At 50.0% G+C, this 18418-nt stretch overlaps 1 long non-coding RNA gene across 1 annotated transcript; it reads left to right on the forward strand.

Annotated features, from left to right (window-relative positions):
* The first annotated feature begins 7738 nt into the window (after nt 1-7738).
* On the forward strand, nt 7739-9716 carry LOC118256599 (uncharacterized). The gene is made up of 3 exons (XR_004781264.2): nt 7739-8084; nt 8844-8955; nt 9619-9716. It is a non-coding gene; the product is annotated as an uncharacterized LOC118256599 (long non-coding RNA).
* The last annotated feature ends 8702 nt before the right edge of the window (nt 9717-18418 follow it).

Genomic DNA, 18418 nt, shown 5'->3' on the forward strand with positions numbered 1-18418 from the left:
GAAATAGTCTGTGACCCATGGAGGAGATCTCTCCAGGCTGGTAGGTCAGTGCGCTGTCTCCCTGGGGCAACATTGGTGGTCTCTGCCACTTGTTTGGGTGGTGAAGAATGCCTGTGGCCTTTGGTTTTTCAGCAGATGAGCACTCTGCTGCCCTGCAGCTCGTGCGGTCCCTGATGGTTACACAGCAAAGGGTGCTGAAGGCTTCGTGTGTTCCCAGCACCTGTGATGGGTTCCTTTAGCTCATACAGTCTGCGTGCAAGCAGCGCTTTGGTTCGGCGTGCAAAATATTTGATGGGAAGGAGCAGTGAAGACTGAGACAGGTTCTTCTCAGTCTGAGAGTCATGTCCCTTCCAGCCTGGCTTTTTCAAGCCTCCATTCCCAATCCTTAAAGTCCACCTGCCCCCAGCCCCATCCAGCCTGGCCTTGGGCACTGCCAGGGGTGGGGCACCCACAGCTCCTCGGGGCAGCCTGCGCCAGGGCCTCGCCGCCCTCTGAGTGACAAATTTCTCCCTAATGTCTGATCTAAAGCTCTCCCCTCTGAGTTTAAAGCCGCCCCCCCTTGTCCTGTCCCTACCCCTGACACAGAGTCCCTCCCCAGCCCTCCTGCAGCCCCTCAGGCCCGGGCAGGCCGCTGGGAGGTCTCCCCGGAGCCTTCTCCTCCCCAGGCCCACCACCCCCAGCTCCCTCAGCCTGGCTCCAGAGCAGAGGGGCTCCAGCCTCTGCTCATCCTCGGGGCCTCCTCTGGGCCTCCTCCAGCAGCTCCACGTCCTCCTGGTGCCGGGCCCGGAGCTGAGCGCAGGGCTGCAGGTGAGTACATCTTTGTGTCGTTTGGCATCTGATGTGTCCCACCTCGCCCCTTTCTAACCCGTTCACCGAGGTAGGCAGCAGAAAGGTGAGTGCATTCCCCCAACAGAAGCAGCAGACAAGCCTCTTAAGCCCTGCGGAGGGGCTGTGTGTGAGCTCACCTCTTCAATTCTGAGCTCCTCTGGCTAGCGATGATCGTGCAGCATCCAAATCCCAGCATTTTGCACATATTGTGGCATGAATAGATGTTGTGGAAGCTGAAAGTCAGCAGATTGTGCCATAGGCGTTTATTTTTAAAAAATCCAACTGTTTTTGTTTAGTGCCATTACAGGGCTCTCTTCCATGCCACCAATTTTCCCCAAGCAGTGGAAGAAAACGAGGAGGAGGAGCCACCAGCATGCCCTGAGCGTGACTGCGCGACGCTGGACTCTGCTTGGCTGCTCACGGTTGCTCCTGCTGCATAAATGTAGGGACAAGCCTGTGGTGTTTGTCTTCCAGAGCTGGAGAGGCTGGTACGTTGATGTTCTGGTGCAAGAGCATTGCTGGTGGACTTGGATTGCTCTAATACTGCAGGTCAGGCTAAAGGAGGAGGGGTTACTCCCAAAGCTCAGAATCCGCGAGCTGTCCTGGACAGGCACAAATCCAGGATTTTCCCTGGACCAAATTAGAAACCTGCTGCGCTAGGCACAACAGGATATGTGGCAGTACCGTACGGGGTAATAGTTTCAAGGTGTAGCTTGTGCTTATTTCGGGGAGGAAAAAAAGGCGCTCAGCCCTTTTCGAACTAATTCTAAAGTGGCTGATTCAAAGACACAGGAGATGCAGGAACTTGGCTTCGTGGTGACTTTTTGCTCACGTGAAAAAAACTTGTTGTGATGGTCCAGCCAGGTAAGTGCAGCATTTCTACAGGATATATACGTATCTACGGGATGGAGATAAACATGTATTTAATTTATATATACTTACGTATTTAGCCATTCCTTTTTGCCTTGTAATTCCATGGTGTTGTATGAAACGTAAGCTTTTTTCTAAAAATTTTCCCAGCAGGAATAAGCGTTGTTCCACAATTAGTATTTTTGAGCAGAGAACCGCTTGCTTTTTGTATGCTGTGCTTCAGCTCATCAGCTGCCGTCCTTAGCAGTGCTTGGGGCATTTAAGCTACTCTGGCTGCATCCTTCACGGCCACGGACTCTCTAAGCCCGTGTTAACCGGTGGAATTGATGCAGCACAGGAATGGCTTTGAGTAAGCGCAATGCTGAGTGTACTAGATTAAGACCTACACTTGACCTGAACTCTTTTCCCTGAGGACTTGATGACTTTGCTGCTAAAATGAAGAAGATTCTCTCCGTTTCTTAGAGTCGTTGCAGGGAGATAACAGCACTTTGAACGGCATTGGAGTAAGTACAAGTCTCTGGTTTCTTCAGCTCCTCAGGTCTGGCAGAGAAAAAGAAAAGTGGACTCGGTGGGGAGAAGGTTATTTTTTATTTTTTAAATGCAAATCTATTTGGACACTTAATAAAAAATAATAATTAAAAAAAATGCATGTTAAGTATTTTGGCGGTGTTGCCCACGGCTGGCAAGGCTGTGATTTCACAGCGAGGAAGGCTTTGGGAATGCTGAATTAAAATTGTTTTGTTCTCCACCTCTTTTTTTCCTCCTCCTTGTGCCAGCCCAGCTGTTCACGAAGCCACACAACACACTGGATTGGAGAAGCTGGTGAGGAGAGGTAGCCTGGCCAAAAGGAAAGAGCCTTGCAGCCTGAGTCAGCACCCGGGGTGTTAAACGTTCTGGTGATGCTTTTAGCAATTAAGTCACAGAGACCTGTAAGATGAAAACCCACGTGGATTAATCAGATGTCATCTAAGGCGCTCTCACTGCAACTGCATCCCCACGTAGACTGGAAGGAGGATTGATTTTTTATTTTATTTTTTTTTAAGGCAGGGAATTGGGGTTTTGGGGGAACAAAGTCCTGGTCCTGCCACACTGCTGTGCCGCCTCGTGTGGGTTGTCGCCTGCCTCGGTCCCTGCCGAAGAATTGCGCTGCTGGGTGAGTCCAGATGAAGTTCCCTGTTCTCCTGTGCTTCCTATTTGCCATTTGGGAAAGGGGATGCTCGGCTGTTGGACGGCTTTGAGCAAAACCAGCCTCCGGGGCAGAGCCCAGGTGGAGCTTCAAGGGGAGAGGAGAGGGCAGACCTCAGCCTTGCCCACCCTTGACACCACAGGAAGTCACACTTAGATCTGCACCATCATCAGCAGGACTAAAACTACCCGGTGTGCAGAAATGCCATCTCCTGTGGGCACCGTGCAGAGCAGAAGAAGAAGGCAGCGTGGAGCAGGCTGGGGAGAGTGAAGGAGCACGCCAGGAGCCATCGGCTCCACGGCACCGCGCTGCCTGCGGGAGGACGGAGGGTTCTTTGCTGCTGGAAACCCCTGGCAGCAGAAGTCATCTTCCCATCATAGCATGTTTTAATCTGGTTCCTGGAAGGTGGGACTGGCCTGGGTACTGCCATTGCTTGGGCTTGCGTTGTACCTGAGAGACGTCGTGTTAAAATTTGCAGTTGCTGTTCTGCAGCCGCTCTGGTGAAATAGGATCAACTTCTAAAGGATGGGATCGTTCTCCGAACCGAGCACCACCCTTAAATCTCCAACTCGCCGGCTGCTCCAGGATGGCACGTGCTGTGTGGGACAGGAGGAGCTGCGCTGTGAGGATCCCCTTGGATTAAAACCAACCTTTCACTGTCCTCGCAGCCTTTTTTCTTTAGGACAAGAGCAGAGCCTCAGGTGCCGGCCCAGGTTCGCCTTTCCCATCCCTGCCATTGGGGCCGGGGAGGCAGAGCAGCTTGTTGGGACGCGTCCTGCTCGCTTCGTTTGCCTCTCCAATATTCCTTCCTTAGCACGTTTCCCGACTTCAGACTGGCTTTTCCTGCTCCCAGTCCCTCAGACGCTGATTTAACAACAACAAAAAAAGGAACTTGTATTTTTCCAGCCTGTCCGGCACTGCCAGGGACTGGGCACCCACTGCTCCTCCTGGAGCACCCCCTACACGTGTAGGGCAGCAAGGGCTAGTGAGGTAAAGGCTGTGCTGGCACAGGCACCCAAAATTGTCCCTCTTGCCCACTGGCAGCACTTAGGGGGATAGGTTGGCCTCGGCTGCTGGCTGCAGAGCTGCCCTCTGCCAGCTCAAGGCATCGGGGTTTCTCCCCCTTGGGATCTTTTTCCCTTTTCACACCGAGTTTTCTCCTCTTGGACCTTTGAGCTGCTACCTATCGTGTCTCGACGCGCTCTGTCCTCGGTTTTACCTTTCTTATCTTGCAGGGCTCTGTGCTCTTTCTCACAATTTGGCAATCTCTGTGCTCAGAGGCAGGGTTATCCAGCTGGGCTCTATCAGGGAGGCCTTGGATCGCAGCTGAACCTCCAGGACGGGGCGGTTTCAGGGCCAGCTTGCTGCGAGCTCTGTCTGGCTTGCGTTCGAGCCTGTTCCACGCTCCAGACGGTTGCCTCGGCGCTGGAGGAGGAGGTAACCTGGTTATTAAATCACTCCTGCTGCTTTGGCAGCCTGGGGCATCTTCCACCCTGGCGTGAGAGTGGTCTAGAAGAGAAGCGTGCTCTGAGCCAGGGTAACACAGTCAGTAAACTCACCAGCGAGCGATTCCAGCTGCTCCATCATCCTTCAGGAGCAGGAGAAGCCTTCTTGCTCAGCCGAGAGCGTGTATTGGGGCCCTGGAGACAGCAGGACGTTTGCTTTTTGACCTCCACACCGTGCTGGGTGAGCTCTGCTGGGCCCTGGGTGTGTGGTTCAGATGGGGAACCGATGGTTGCGGGACGCAGTAGATGCCAGACATGATATGGGTTCAAAAAGCAGCTAAACACGGGGAATAAAAATCCGTCAAGGGCTATATAATACAAACACGGGCTGTGACCCTGTGCATTATGGTGTCAGAAGCACAGCTGCAGGTTCTCCTCCATGCACCGTGTCCTCACGGGGTGCTGGTGGCCTTTTAGGGCTGGGACAGCCCCGTGGTTCGACGCGGTTTGCTGAGGCTACTGCAGGGCTTGCAGCAGATGGAGCGATACTGCTGATGCTCCCACATCTCAGCTTCCCCAGGGGCTCTAAATGCACTCTGCAGGCTCTGCAGACAAACAAGAGAGTTCTCTGTGTTTATTTTCCTGCTGCAGCTTTTCTTCTTTTAAGAGAGACAGCTGCTTTTGAGAATGGTGCTTAACGGTTCTTTCAAACTCAATTAGGCACTCAGGAGCCAGGAGCTGCAAGCCCTCAGCTTCTACAGCTCGCAGAGGATTTTTCCACCTGCAGCTTCTGTTAAACCGCGGCTTTCCAAGACATCCCCGCTCAGCCAGCTGAGCATCCAGCAAGTGGCTGTTGGTTAGTGCCTGAAAGCTGGAAGCCTTGGAAACAGGGGCCACTCCTGCTTTGCTTGCTCGCCTAACTTTGAAATTATCTGAAAGCAATTTCATCCATCACTTCCTTTCTTTAAAAGGAAAAAAAAAATCTTAAATAAATCAGGCTCTGTCCCAATCTGGAACTGAGTTGAATGTTATATCTTCTTGCATCTACGAGAAATGCCTTTTTTTTTTTTTTTTCAGACTTGACAACAAACCATTCATCCATTTGAAACAGCACGATGGTGAATCTGAAGTGTTTTTTCCTTTTGTCATCAGTGCATAGCAGGGTGCAATGTTTTGTGTAGGATCTTCTGCTCATCCCCGAGCCGGCGTCCTGAGGGATGCGATTAATAGCTGTCGTGCGTGGTTGGCTCCAACCCTGCTCTCTGGCTTGGGAGATGTCTGTGCAGTGGAGGGCTTTAGTTTTGCCAGCAGAGCTCTGTGAAAGGTTTCCGTCCAAGGAGATTGCTTCTGGTACTTTAAGGTTGGTCTTTGTCCTGGCTAAAAAGTTAAGACCTCAGAAAAAAATTATATATATATATATATATATATATATACACACATGCATGTTTTTGTATGACCCTTTTTTTCTTTAATTAGTTAAGTTCACCAGAGTGTTTCCTTTCGGTGCCTTTAACAAACCACTTCAGTATTTCAGGATGCCTGTTGGGGTTGCTGAGCTGAAGGCTCCAGGTTGCTGCACCGTTCAGAGCCGTGCTCTGGGCTGCCTTGCGCTGTGTTTTTGTGGTCTGGATGCTGGAGAAAGGGGTCTGGGCTGGCTGCAGGACGCGTGCCAGAAGAACCGTGCTGGATAGGATGAAGGTAAGACAGCTCCATGCTTAAATCTCCTGCGAGCACCACCAGCGGGTGTTTAAGGAGGGAGTTCAGGCCATGGGATGTCCCCCAGGCTCCAGCTAAACACGGTTCAGTGACTACTTGAGGCAGGAGTTGCATCCAGGTCATTGCACGCAGTGGTCGCTGTGGGGCTTTCCTCTGCGAAATCTCTTGAAGTCCCGTGCCCTGTGGGACTGCAGCCATCAGACGCTTGAATTATGCTTTGTGAGGGGGTGAAACGATGTTCTCCTGTTTGCTTTGGAAAGGCTACGAATGGACGGCACCCAAACCTGCAGTCCCAGCAGGCGAGCGATGGCCTGAAGCCATGCGACTAAACGCTGGTGGGACTTGAAACACTTGGGATTTAGTTCAAGAAAATACTGACATTTAATTAGGGGGAATGGGAAGAAAATTGAATGATTTAGGCAAAATCCCTTTTTGCCCCCCAAGGGCCATTTTTTCTTGCTGAAGTTGCTCTTTTTGTGGATGGAAAATTCCCAACCTGCCTGAGTTGGCAAGCTCTTGCTTTGAGCTAAAGCCTGTGCTGCTGTATGTTTCCAACAAAAAGCTGCGGATAAGCACAGGTCTGAAGGCAGCATGTGCTTCCCTGCCGTGTTCCTGCAGTCCTCGTAGTGCAAGCGAGGGCAGGGGAGTGGGAAAGTGTCAATTACAGTTCAGTCTGCGGAATTATAGTAATTAAGAAAACGAAATATAACTCAAGCTCTGCCACCTGGCCTACGGGGAACTTCACTGTAAGCGCAGAAGAATCCTGAAAAGTTTTCTCTTAGGCAATGGGTGCTGCAGATCATCAAATGAGACAAAATAAGCTGGCTTTGTTTCAAGAAGAGGACTATTAAAACTTCAAGAGCAAAATTTTAGGCTTATTATGCCAAATTATGAAGATTATCTAACGATTCCGTATGGAATATGGAATTCGTAAATGCTTTGCCTCTCTCCCAGGCTCCCAATTCAATACCTTGCTACCCTGAAGCAATGGAAGAACTACTTTTAAGTTTTTAAGCTGATTTTCACTGATACACTGTGCTGTTGGTGGCGGTTTTGCTCGATGTTAACAGCTGAGAGCCTGGGGAGGCTGGAGGAAAGGTGTTTGCCTCTCCTTGGATGCACCAAGCGTGCTCCTAGCACTTGGCAAGTGATTTTACAGCTGTGGTAATGGCTCTGTTTTGCAAAGATGGCCATTTTAGATTTCGGCTTAAATGCGTTTTAACTTTTCTGTCCTGAAGTTTCCCCCCAGGGTATTCTGTCAGAAGTCAGCTTTGCTTTAGAGTGAAGGTTTTGAGGTTAATTGAACAGAGCGCTTTGGAGATGAGGGATTTAAGGCCACGAGGCTTGAAGATTTCACAGAATACACCGGTATGCACTTAGCTTGCTTTTTTCAGGTCAGTTCATGGGGGTTAATGAAACCCAGTGGTTCCCTGGACCATAATAACCTCTGCTGGCTTCACCGAGCAGTTGTGCATTACGCCCAGACCTGGCAGACTCTGCCAGTCATAGATTTTACTGCTTTTAAGACCCTGACAGGGAAATTTTACTTTATCGGATGAAACCTGAGTCCTTTTCATAAATCCGCTAGTTATTCTCTAAAATTTACTTAACAAATGGCTCATGAAATAGAGTGGCTTTAACTGGATTACCGAGTTTTCCTCCTGTGCTTTGTTCCCTTGCAGAACACTGCCCGTGGTGAACAGCATGTCCTCGCAGGCTGGAAATGGCCTCACCCAACCCTCCCTGAAGCAGCTTCTCAGCCAGCCCTGGCGGTGGGGAGGAGGAGAAGAGAGGAGGAAGAAATGACGTTGGGCTCGTGGGCATCTGAGTCCATCACGGTATTCCCCTTCCTGAGCATTTGGTCTTTCACAGCTGTTTGTTTGACAGGTTGCCATCTCTTGGGCAGATGGAGGTCGTTCTCCACCCTTCTCGTCCCACCGTCACCTGCTCGGCCAGCCCTGGGTCACCTTTGTCTTCCCTGTCATGTTTAATGCCTGCTCCTGCTGTGCTGCCGAACCTTTTGCCACGGGGTGCAGGAGGTGGGCTCATCTCCTCTCCTACTCATCTGAGTAGGGGCCTTTCCTACTCAATAAATAGAGAGTATACTTACAAAGCAGCGTAATCACAGAATCACAGAATCATCTAGGTTGGAAGAGACCTCCAAGATCACCGAGTCCAACCTCTGACCTAACACTAACCAGCCCTCCACTAAACCATATCACTGAGCTCTACATCTAAACGGCTTTTCAAGACCTCCAGGGAGGGCGACTCAACCACTTCCCTGGGCAGCCCATCCCAATGCCTAACAGCCCTGTCAGTAAAGAAGTTCTTCCTAATATCCAAACTAAACCTCCCCTGATGACCCTGTTCATCTGATAGCTGTGTTCATTGGGTAAAAAGGCTGTATGTGCTCAAGGAACTGCCGTCCATCGGCACTCTAAGGAGAAAACCACCAAGTAATCCACCCCTTTCAGATCAGATGGTCGCTTCCCCTTTTCTTGATTCCCCAAAGGTGCGTCGTTGCATTAAATTGCACCTAAATTTGCAAAAACAAAAGCACAAAGATGTTTAGGCATTGGGATGGGCTGCCCAGGGAAGTGGTCGAGTCACCATCCCTGGAGGTCTTGAAAAGCCGTTTAGATGTAGAGCTTAGTGATATGGTTTAGTGGAGGGCTGGTTAGTGTTAGGTCAGAGGTTGGGCTCAGTGATCTTGGAGGTCTCTTCCAACCTAGATGATTCTGTGATTTTCCAAAGCGTTCTGGTTTGCCTTTTGTGGCTTCCAACCCTCTCCTCCCCAGCACCGAGGGATCCATCCGTACACAGAGCTTGCGTGAGGGGCCTGCTTCTGCGTAGCAAAGCATCCCAACAACTGCAGTGGTAGCCTCAAGGAGCCTCAAACAGCGTCCTCAGGTGGGCACTATTTGGGTTGGGAAGCTAGCAAAGAATTTGTGCTGTCGGATGGGAGAACAGAAGAATTTTATCTGTGACTGTGGAGTATCTTCTCTAATGGAAAACTCAAGGCTCTTCTCCCTTCCTCTAACTGAGGAAAGGATGAAATCCTGTTTCCTCTCCACTGAAGAGGAAACCATACTATTTCTCGTGGGGTTTGAAGCCTTGCTGTGCGTTCTGGCCCACGCTATCTCATGTACCCACTGCACAGCCCGACTATTACCCTTTAAGGCCAGATCCAGCTGAACTCTGATAGAGGAGAGCAATTAAATTGTCCCATGCCCTTAATAAGCATTGTTCTTTGTGGTGCGTGACAAACTTGGTATGAGTCTTTGTCTGAATTTTTGCTTAAAATAGTTTGGTTTTCATCTTTCCCGGGGTACATTCCTGAACCCTTACTGTATTGCAACATCTGCTCCTCACACACCTGTAGGAGCTTGTTCTCATACCAGCTCGGGTGTTGTTCAGAGGATACAGACCTTTAGGAAAGCAGACCACGATTTACTGGATGGCGACGACTTCTGGCAAACAAACGCTTCTCTCCTGGCCTGAAAGCTGCCTGAGACACTGCTCCTGCTTAGACTGGAGACTCCTCTACGCACTAATTGTGCATTTCATTTCCAGAGCTTGCTTCAGAACAATCCCTGTGTACAGACCTTCGCTGCAAAGGCCAGGAAGGAAGGAAGATGGATGCTGCGTGCACCCCAGGCACTGTTAGAGTGGGTCTAGTTTTGCAAAAACAGCTCTAGCAGTTGTTATGTACCACTAGAGGGTATATAACATTTCCCGTCTGCCTTTGTTTTTTTTGCTGTAGTTACTCATGTTTGTTATATGATGAAGTTATATATATTGTTTCATATGAAGTTATGCTTTGTTTTTATAGATGCTCTGATGGGCGAGGAGATTGGCTGGCACTTACTGGTTTTGTTCTGAGCCTTCCATCTGACTTTCTCTGGGGGGAAACCAGGAAAATCAGCCAAATGGAATTGAGAGTCAGCTCGAATTAAAGCGCCTGCCCATCCCTTGTGAGCTCCGTGTGTCTGCTCCGAGGTGTGAAAACCCTGCTTAAGGGCGAGCATCAACTTGTAGTGGATTTCTTAGAAGCATCGTGGCTCTGTAGAGGCAAGCGTGAATGAAGGGTAAGTCTTAGGGCCTGACTCTTCCTACGCATGCACACATACCTCAAAGCACTGCTCATGTTTTACATGCATCCTTCTCCATCTTGTTTGTTTAGCTGAAATGCCGTGAGGCGGTGGAGAAATGGGTCTGTAAAAGGAAGCGTGTAGGTAACAAATGATGGTGTTTCCTTTCCCAAAATAATAAATGCATTTGTCGGTGAGATGTATGAATTCCTACCAGCTGGTTGCAATGTAAGCCAGGGCTTCTTGAGGACTGTGCAACCTCCAAAGCTAAAATCAGTGGCCTTTTTGGTGTATTCTTAGGATAAAGAATTATCCCCTCTTTTCCATATGCTGCTTGGTTATGAAATAAATCACAAGCATTTCTATGGGTGACACCAGAACTGGAGGGGCAGTTTGTATACAAGCAAAGCTGTGCTGCAGAGGCTTCCAAGAAGCAGAAGTGGCAAGCATGGTGGGAGGTTCAGGCTCTAAATCTGAAGGGAGGAGGCTTTAAGCCTCCCCACTTGCGCCAAGACAGGATCCACAAAATGTGCCTTGTCACTGATGGAGGTTTACCCAACCTGCTCTTAAATCTCTCAGCAGCAGAAACTCTGCTCCCTCCTCAAGTGATCTTTTCCAGGACTTCTTTACAGCTAAAAGTTTTCCCTAATGTACAGTTTTGCTCTTATATGGATACATGGCTTCCCGTCCTGGCCTCTGTAGTCAAGGAAACCAATATATTTTTATTGCCTTTTTTTTGGTGATGTTTTATTTAATGTAAGATTGACCACTTGTCTCCTCCAGCCACTTCTGCTCTTTCCCTGCCCTTTTCCCTGAGTTTTTCAGTCATTCTTATCACCCTGGGCTGTCATTAATTGTCTCATCTCTCTTGTAAAACCTTTCATCATCAGGCTGGAAATTAGCATCATGGATATAACAGAAATCAGATAAAACACCTGCTGTCAGTGCATTAGCAGCATTCACGTGTCTCGCATTGGACAAATCACTGTCTTTACGGGGCCCTTTTGGGGTTGTTTTCCTGCGTTTGCATAAATATGTTGATTATAAGGAGGCAGCAACACAAAGGCATCCAGAGAAATGTGACTGTAAGATAAACGTGTGTGATGCTGGAGCGAAGCCTGCTGCAGACCCCCCTGCTTTCTCTGACCACCCTGCCCGGAGAAATTGCTGGCTGTCAGGCACTGATCTCCCACTGCGTTGCACAGCCAGGCTGGGGGCTGCTACCAGCAGAAGCACGTCTCCTCCTCAGCCTACCCGAGGGGCTAACACCTGGGGTTTTGATTTACAGGAGCCCACAAGAACTGGAGCGATGCCAGGCGAACGACCGCAAACACCGCGCGTCGATGGCTGGATGAGCAAATCCGGCTGAGCTGTCTTCTAATTACAAAGAATATCTTCTAAATAAAATCTTTTCCCATCTATTCTCCTCCGAGGAAATGGCAATCCAGCGTGATATGTGTTTGGGTGCAACAGCAACGCCACTCACCCACAGGGGGGGAGAGTGACCTGGCTCTGATCGGGATGAGGTTCTGCCCTGCCTGCCAACACGATGTGACACCTTGTGCACAGGCACAGCCCACGTCAGATCTGTTGGGGTTGATGAACATCAGGGTTAAAACAGCTCGGTGCCACAAGGAGAAGGTGTTTCTTCTTTTTGCATCCTGTGTGGCTGAGCTGCCACAAAAGCGAAGTTCAGTCTCCCTCCCTTGTGACTCTTGTGGCATTATTAGGACACAACAAGAACTTGCAGTGTCTAGAATTGAGGATTTACTCAGTAGTGCTGGCTGCTGTGGTCTGAGGGACAAAAAACCATATGAAGTCAAGGCAAAAGTCCAATTCCTTACTAACCTGCCTTTTGACAGTGGGCAGTGGCAGAGGTTTATGGAGAAATCATAATACAGCCTGGTATACGGTGTTCTTACAGTACTGCATGCCTCGATCCTACTGTGAATCACGCTGTATTACTTTTTCCTTGTGTGGAGAGCATGTAACTTCCCTCCCCTGACACCTGAGCTGTTTGTTTGTTTTCCCCCATGATGCATGTATAGTCCTAAACTGCTGCATATGCTGCATCATGTGGGATTTACATATGGGAACTGCTTCACATGGGAATTGTCTGACGGTAAAAATTGAGTCCAAATTATTAGCAAGTATGGTGGAGCACCTGCTGTTCTCACTAAGTGTAGATCAGTATGGCTCTGTTGGTTTACCCAAAGTGTGTGATCTGGTCCTACAAGACTCTGCTGGCATATAAATTGTGTGGCCTGGATCCTTGCAGAAAACCTATAGCTTGCCCTCTCTGCTTCCCATTAACAGTGCCTGGTCCAGTTCTCAAGAGCTGTTCGTCACTGCCAGAGAATATAAGGACCCCGAGTGTGTGATAAGGCAAGGACAATTTAAGATGGGTCAGACAGAAGCTTTATTAATCACATTAGAGAACATTTGGACATAAGACAGAAGAGGACTCCCCCTCTTCTCCCCTGTTCTCTTCCAACTGACCGCAGAGCCCCAACCTACACAGTGTTTCACAAAAAAAGGTGATGAAAAACAATCATTCCAACATTAACAGAGCCAGGTATCCATCCCTGGGAGGGATGGACTCAACAATAATATAAGTCTTAACAAAGCCAAGTGTCCCTCCTAGGGATGGACTCCTTAAGTAGCCTGTTAACCGCCAGAGCAGTGAATAATGTGACAATATGGACAGATGGCTCTTGGTGGAGCCTATAGGAGTGGCACACCCAGTATCATCTTAGCTCCGAAGTGGGCAGTTGGAAACAGTCACAGACTTAGCTTTTAGTTGAAAGGAAGGCTGGCAGTTAGGGCACCACGCTTCAAACCTGGACACAAACCCTATCAGTGTACAGGCTCACATTTACAGCCCCAGCTGCCGTTCAGCAAACTCCCGTGCAGCTTCGAGCATATCACAAGAGAGAGTCTGCTGGCTGATTTTGTGCAGGAGACGGGCGTAGCTGTTCCAAGAAGAAAACTCATCCTATCAGCAGACTTGCTTTCTAAGTAGGGGGCCATGCAGAGAATAAAGTTAGTGGAGCTGAATGACTGCAGCAAGGATCCTATTGAGTATTACACCGGGGTGAGGCTAACACTTAGATACCACTAGACTCTGTAAGTGAAAGCTAAAATCATCTGAGAAAGGGAATTCATTTGATACCAAGTATATTGAGCTGGGATAGGATGGTACTATCTATTGCAGACTTCTCCTTTTTTGTAGAATCACAGAATCATTAAGGTTGGAAGAGGCCTCCAAGATCATCTGGTCCAACCGTCCCCCTACCACCAACATCACCCACTAAACCATGTCCCTAAGCACCACGTCCAACCTTTCCTTGAACACCCCCAGGGATGGTGACTCCACCACTTCCCTGGGCAAAAGCCCAGCCTTGGTGCTCTGAGTCTCCTTCTCTTCTGTTCCTCTGCCCACCGTGTGCTATTTGCTGCCTCTATCTGCTGTACTCCTCTCCAGCCTGCATCTGCCTGCTTTACTTAGAGGAAATGTCCTGAACTGGCTGTTTTTGTTGGCAAACACCCACTGAAGGGCAATGCCAGCTGGTGAGGCTCTATGCAGACACTCCCCAAATCAATGTGATTAATACTGGAACATGGTGTGGAGGCAGCACAGACAATGTTGTGCATCTCTTCTTTCCCTCACACCCAGCCTGACCCTCCCCTGCCCCAGCTCCATGCCGTTCCCTCGGGTCCTGTCGCTGTCCCCAGAGAGCAGAGCTCAGCGCCTGCCCCTCCGCTCCCCTCGTGAGGGAGCTGCAGGCCGCCATGAGGCCTCCCCTCGGCCTGCTCTGCTCTGGGCTGAACAAACCCAGGCGCCTCAGCTGCTCCTCAACATCGTGACTATGTGGATCACCAAGATGCCCTCTGAAAGACAAAGGAGACAAGCTGCTATCAAACAGGACACCATGTTTGTCAGATCATTGACCTGATGGGCCATGGCAGGTCCTGAACAGGGGCCGCATTGGCAGTCAGAACTTGATTGAATCTTCCTTCCTCTGGCAGGGCCCAAGGCCAAGGGCTTGGGGCAACCTTGTGTGGTGGAGGTGTCCCCGCCTATGGCAGAAGCCTGGAACCAGATGGGCTTTAAGGTCCTTGCCAACCCAACCCATTCTGTGGTTCTACCGTTCTGTGATTCCCTGAGCCAATCCTCACAAGTCTTATTTCCAGCAGCAGCTATACAAAGAGCTTCCAGAACTCTAGACCCTTCTTCTTTCTGCTGAGCTGTACTTCTAGAAAACAACACTTTTCCCCCCTTATTCCAAACACTTATATCTTGCACAAGCATAAACGACATTAACTCCCCAAGCAATCTTAAAGAACAAAGACTTTGAGATAAGATTAGCTTGCCACAGAGATGTTTATAAGACTTTTTTTCCCCCTTCTCTCCTGCTTATGAATTTCACCCCTTAGCAGGCAGGTTGGGGATTGTTGTGTAACAGTTTAGCTACATATAATTAGAAGGCACAAAATTATATACGAAGCAGACATGTTATCCAGTATGGATGACAAAGGCTTACCTGAGTTTGAAAAGCATATGGAGGAGTTTATGGAGGACAAAAATATTAATGGTGAGTGACTGTAAAAATACCGATTATGAAGTTGCCGTGTCTGCTTCACAAAGTCCTTCAGCTGTAGAGCACAGAGATCTGTGAGAGAATTGCAGGGAAGCAACTGCTGTTAAGAGTCCAAATGAAATGGGCTACGGTGATCTTCATTGGATTTCATGTGGTTGTTTTTATGTTCTTAATTCAGTTCACTGAATGACGAGCAGTAGCTGCCTACCCACAGCAAAGAGTGGATGAGGACCTCACAGATCCTTGCAAACTAACTACCCTTTCTAAAAATCCTAGTTTACAAGGCCATTTATTATAAGCAGAGCACTGAAGCATAAGGAATCTAAGTGCAGTGATTGCACTTACCTGTTTTTAATACTTTAATAATTTGCCAAAAATGGCCCCTTTCTGTTGGCTGGACCCACTTGATTGCCACTCATACAATGGAGTCATTTTTTACAGTGTTACGCTTATCATTTTGTGTTTTAAAAATGGTTAATGCTTGAGTCATGTTTACCCTCAAATGCTCTCCTTTCAGCAGTACTTTCTGTGTTTGAAGGTGTTCCTGAAGGCAAACAAGCCTCCTCCTTTGACCTGGATTTCACATTTAAACTTATCTCTTCGAAATGTCACCTATGTTTTTTGAAGTCTGTTGTAACCCAGTGTTTCCTAGATTACAGTATTTCCATTTTACCTAATTTCTGCCCATGAATAGGTTTTAAACTCTTCACAGTGGGAGAAAAAAGGAAAATAAAAGAAAAAAAAAAAAGCTTTTGCTTTTTCATCTTCCTTCATGTAGACAAGCAAATGTCTAGTACTTTATTTATTCCTCAAGTCTTGACATCAGTATTCTGCCATTAATTGCCACAGAAAACAATTACCAGAATCTTGGAGGACCTTTCCCTTCTATCTTCTTCATGGTTGAGCTTTTTTTTTTTTTTTTTTTTTTTTTTCATACTGCATACTGATTATTTAATGGTCTTATTACTAAGTACATGCATTTTGTAGAACTCACTGATTTGCCACACCTTTGTCAGCAGCTGTTTGATCGCAAGGTTTTCTTTTGGGTGTACAACAAAATACTTAGGTAGCTACTCCTTCCTCTCACCCAGAGGTAGCATAAACAGTAGCATTCATCCTGTCCAAGGAGTTGAGAAACAGGTAACGCAATCACAAAGAGAAGTTTCTTCACCGTTTCTTGAATTAGTTCCATCCTCTTCACAGTCAGACAGGCTTTGTGACATTCTTACCTCGCAGACAAATCGGAAGATGTTTTGTGGTTAGAAATATTATTTTGGGTCATGTTTGCAAGGGGGCAACCCTAGGGCAAGGTGGAGTCCTGCCATGCTGGCTCCCCTTGCCTCAGCCTTTGCACTGCCTGGTGATGCCCTTGCAGGGTGGCTGGTGTTTTCCTCTCATACCTTCCAGACCAGTGCACATCCTTAATTTCATTTCATACATAAGGCCTCTGCCAGCATCATTGGGTTGTAGCATAGGTTGGTTGGTGACCACATATGTTTGTACTTTCCCCGGTGTCTCCTCACAGAATCACAGCACGTTGGAGGTTGGAAGGGACCCCTGGCTGCCCCTGTCCCCTCTCGGGGCAGCCTGTGCCAGGGCTCCCGCACCCGCCCAGCCCAGCAGTGCTGCCTGAGGGGCAGGGGGAGCCGCCGGGGCTCCAGGCTGGGCCCGGGGCCTCTGGGCCTGGCCCTGGGCACCGCTGAGCAGAGCCCGGCTCCGGCCTCTCCGCACGTCCCTGCGGGTACTGACGGCCATGGGGGAGCTCCCCCGGAGCCTCCTCTGCTCCAGGCCCAGCAGCCCCAGATCTCGCAGCCATCCGTAATAGAAGAAATCCTCCAGTTCTTCACTGGACTCTCTCCAGTATGTCCATGTCCCTCTTGTACTGGGGGGCCCAGGACTGGTCCCAGCACTCCAGGTGCAGCCTCACCAGGGCTGAGCAGAGGGGCAGGATCCTGCCCCCCAGCCTGCAGGCAATGCTTTGCCTAAAGCAGCCCTTTTTTTGCCCAGGGGCCCATCGCTGGCTCACGTTCATCTCAGTGCCCCCCAGGCCCCCAGGTCTGTTTCTGCAGAGCCACTTTCCAGCTGGGTGCCCCCAGCCTGTCCTGGTGCTGGGCCTGTTCCTCCCCAGGGGCAGGGCTTTGGGCTTCTCCTTGTTGAGCTGCAGATTTGTGTCAGCCCCCCTCTCCTGCCTGCCCAGGTCCCTCGGGATGCCAGCACGGCCCTCCGGCATATCCACCGCTCCCCCCAGCTGTGTGTCATCTGCAGCCTTGCTGAGGGTGCGCTGTGCCCCATCATCCAGGCTATTAATAAAGGTGTCAAACAGGACCGGACCCAGCACCAATACCCCTGTCCTGTCCCTACAGACCCCGATTAAGTCCCCAGTCCCCCCCCGCCTCTCCCACAGCCCTGTAGGCACTGGCACACCACTACCTTGCACCACCGCTGCCCACCCCACACCCCCTGTTCAAGCCCTGTCGCCGAGCCCCCGATCCCTAACGAAGCAGCTCCCTTTACGAGCCATGACGTCACGCCCAAATGTGTGACGTCACTCCCAAATTCTCCTCCCCGTGACGTTGGGCTTCAGCTCCTCCTCTCCCACCTCCCCTTTCCCCACCTCCCCCCTTTCAGCCTTTGGGGGAACGGCGGCGGGCGAGAGGCAGCGGGGGCTGGCGGCGGCGGGAGCTCGGCGGGTGAGAGTGGGGCTGGTCCTGGTCCTGGTCCTGGTCCTGATCCTGATCCTGATCCTGGTCCTGGTCCTGGTCCTGGTCCTGGCCCTGATCCTGGTCCCGGTTCCCAGAGCCTGAATGACTCTCTTTTTTTGGAAGCCCTTTTGGGGCTGCCGGGAGCAGCAGGGCGGTGCGGGGCTGGGGGTGCGGTGCCCCCCTTTGCTCCCCTCCTTTTCATTTTATTTTAGCCCCCTGAGCCCGATGCGAGCCAGCAGCGCTTCAGGCTTTAACGCTTTTTGCTCTTTTTTAGCCCAGTTGCAGGAGGGACGCCGTTTTACGGGAGATGTGTTGTGAGCTTGCAGGCTTCATCATGCATATAACTCATACTGGCCTCTTTGTTTTATCCTAAAGGCCACGTATAAAGTAGCTCTTATCCGCTCCCAGAGCACCATGCTTTTCAGCAATTTATATAATCTGGCTTTATTTGGGGTGCCGAGGCCTGATTTCTGGCTGGCATCATTCCTTCGCAGGGCTCCGGCGTCGTCCCCTCTGAAAATCAAGCCGTGGTGGCCGTGTGTGTGCCTCAAGGTTATTTTAACATAGCTTGGCCAACAGCTGTCTGCCGCAGCCCGTGTGCGAGCCAGAGATAACAGGCGCAGCGTGCAGCCCGGCCACGCTCCTCTCTGCCCGTACCAGGGGACACGAGGAGGGAGCAGGGTCCGGCAGCCCCCGCTCGGGGCTCTCCGAACTACAAAGACCAAGAGGAGATGCAGGATGGCTTTCTGGCTGTGCAGGCTGCTTTAAGTGGTATTTGAGCTGAGAGTGTCCCCTACTTGTTGCAGGTTGAGCGTTCCCAGTGTGATCCGGTGGATTTTCCAGTTAGCAGTGCCTGGGCACCAGTGAGTAAGGCTTTCCTGCGGAGTGACGTGTGCTTCATCTTCTGGACACCCGAGGCTGGCAGTGTTTTTCCACTGGAGCTCTTCTTGATACAGTTGGGAAAAAAAATAGAGGAGCT

The sequence above is a fragment of the Cygnus atratus genome, chromosome 3, assembly GCF_013377495.2.
Source record: "Cygnus atratus isolate AKBS03 ecotype Queensland, Australia chromosome 3, CAtr_DNAZoo_HiC_assembly, whole genome shotgun sequence".
NCBI lineage: Eukaryota > Metazoa > Chordata > Aves > Anseriformes > Anatidae > Cygnus > Cygnus atratus.